Raw genomic sequence first — 2,888 nt, forward strand, 5'->3', positions numbered from 1 at the left:
ACTGACTCTGTGCTGAGGAGAAACAAACACAGTACTCTAAGGCCAGGGGCAGTCTGGGTCAAGACAAAGATGCTTAAGGCAGGAATGAGAGATCTCACTTTCCTGAAAGTTACAATAGTCATGAAAAAAGTGAATCCACAGATAACAGATGAGGGACAGGGAAAACAAAAACAGTATGAAATTTTGAAATAGTGTAAAGAATGATATTAAAGATCTTTTTCCAGACTAGCTGAGGGTAGTTATGTGCTTCTGTGAATAGAGGAGTTCTTTCAATGTAGAATTGACTGTTGTAAAATATTTGATGACATGGACTATATATATGGTCAGTATTAGCTTTTTCCATGTGCCTAGTTTAATGTTTTATATATGGTACATTTTCAATAAGTATTATTGAAATAGCATCCTTATGGAAATAAAATAAAAAAATTATCTTGCTACTATAAGAAATAAATTAAGCTGAAAAATTATGAGGCAGTATAATAAATTCTAATATCTTATACCATTCGGAATGCAAACTAAGCCATTTATAATATATTCATTTCATTAAAATTAAATTAATAAAAATTTAAGCTACCATTTATTGAGCATCAAGGTAATACCAGGCACTGAACTAAGTTCTCTACATATATTACCTTATTTATTTTTCAAATGATTCTATAAAGTAGGTACTATTTTTATACCTACTTCAAAGATGATGAACTAAAGATTAAAAATATTTATTAACTTGACAAAAACCCAGAATTTAAACTCAGTATATTATCAGGACCATCATATATTAACAAAAATTCTATATAATGTAATAAGGATGGATTTCTCTAGTATTCACACTGCTGGTCCCATAAATAGATTAAAGTTCAGCAATTTATTCAAGGTCACACAGCAAGTAAAAGATTGAAATAAATTTTGATTATAACATAAAATGCAGGAACATTAACATAAAATTACCTGGTAAAAGGGTTAATTACTGTGGAAATTACCCTCCCGTCTCAAGCAACTAGAAAACTAGACAAAACACATCAAACAACTGTTTTCAGATGAATGGGCATAGAATATGCCACCTCAAAGTATATCTTTGGTATAAGAATTATTTTACCATGATGATTTTATTAAATGAAAAAACAGCAGACATAGGAGCTCTGAAAACCCAGTAGAAGTTATCCTTTTTAAGAGATATTTACATTTATTTTTTTTTATTGAAGTATAGTTGATGTATCACATTATATAGGTTATAGGTGTACAATATAGTGATTCAAAAATTTTAAAGGTTATACTCCATTTATAGTTATTACAAAATATTGGCTATATTCTCCATGTTGCACAATATATCCCTGTACATATTTTATACTTAATAGTTTGCACCTCTTAATCCTCTACCCCTGTAATACTGCCTTGTGAAATAAAAATTCATATTTTATAGCAAGACAAGAAAAATTTAAACATAAAAAATTCTTCTCTGCCCTCTGCTCTTGTCTCTCACCTGACTGTGCACTGCGTTATGCATGATGGATTGACCAAATCGCCCCCATCAGCAGGAATACCTACCTCACCTAGCATCAACACAATTCCTTAAAAGATAACGTTCCCTCGTGATCTTGTAAGGGGTCACACGACCCACTGAAATGACACTTAGACTTGGATTATGTGAACTGTCAATAATATGTCATTTGATGTACAGACCTGTCTCAAAAACCTTTCTCCAACACTGTTTTGATCTCTAAGGGGCAGAACAGTTCTCACAGCTTTCTAAGATGCTCTTCCTGGGTCAAAATCCTCAAATTTGGCTCAAATAACATTTTCCACTTCTCTCTTAGATTGAGTGATTAATTTCTCATAGACAGCACCTCAACGCCAAGAGATATTTATATTTATAAGGGAAGCTTCCTTTTGTGAAATTACCTCCCTCTCTGTACCAAGGGGAGAAAGATGACTCTAGATCACCAGAGACTCATATCAATACAGACGACTCGAATCTGTAGAACAATCTTACCCTTGTTTACTGTGCTTTGCCTGAAAACTTCCCATAACTGGTTCCTCACCCCCAGATATCCTCATTCGTCTTTAGTTGGAGATGGTATTTAATGTTATGCCTTGGGCCATTCTGGGGAGTACTCAGTTTTACTGCATATCTCCTATGTGTAGTGAGGTATACATATTATAAAAGTTCTGCTTATTTTTCTGTTAATTTGTCTTTTATTGCAGGGAGGTCACAGCCATGAACTTAAAAAGGTGGAGGGGAAATTATTTATCCTTCCCCACAAAGACACTGGTCATTTGACAGTGTAAGGTTGTAATCCCCAAGGATTACAAGTCAACTAAGCTCTATAACTGCTCCAGCTAACATATAGGCAGTTTCCAAGTAGACTGAAGTACGAGAAAGATGGGGAAAAAAACTGACCCAAGTGATGTGACTGGAGAAAAAACGTTGAGAAGAAAAAATCCTGAGTTTACAGAGCTTGATTAGGCTAGAATCTCAGTGGCAGAGTCCTGAAGAGAAGGAAGCAGAAAAGGGAAAGAGTTCTGCTCTGTTGTTTTTAACTCATCTTTTGAACTTAGCAGAGTATTCCCCTTGAATCTTTGATGTATACCGATTGTCACCCTGCTTGTTTAACTTATATGCAGAGTACGTCATGAGAAATGCTGGGCTGGATGAAGCACAAGCTGGAATCAAGATTGCCGGGAGAAATATCAGTAATCTCAGATACGCAGATGACACCACCCTTATGGCAGAAGTGAAGAACTAAAGAGCCTCTTGATGAAAGTGACAGAGGAAAGTGAAAAAGTTGGCTTAAAACTCAACATTCAGAAAACCAAGATCATGGCATCCAGTCCCATCACTTCATGGCAGATAGATGGGGAAACAGTAGACACAGTGACAGAATTTATTTGGG

Source organism: Bos indicus, chromosome X, assembly GCF_029378745.1.
Source record: "Bos indicus isolate NIAB-ARS_2022 breed Sahiwal x Tharparkar chromosome X, NIAB-ARS_B.indTharparkar_mat_pri_1.0, whole genome shotgun sequence".
NCBI lineage: Eukaryota > Metazoa > Chordata > Mammalia > Artiodactyla > Bovidae > Bos > Bos indicus.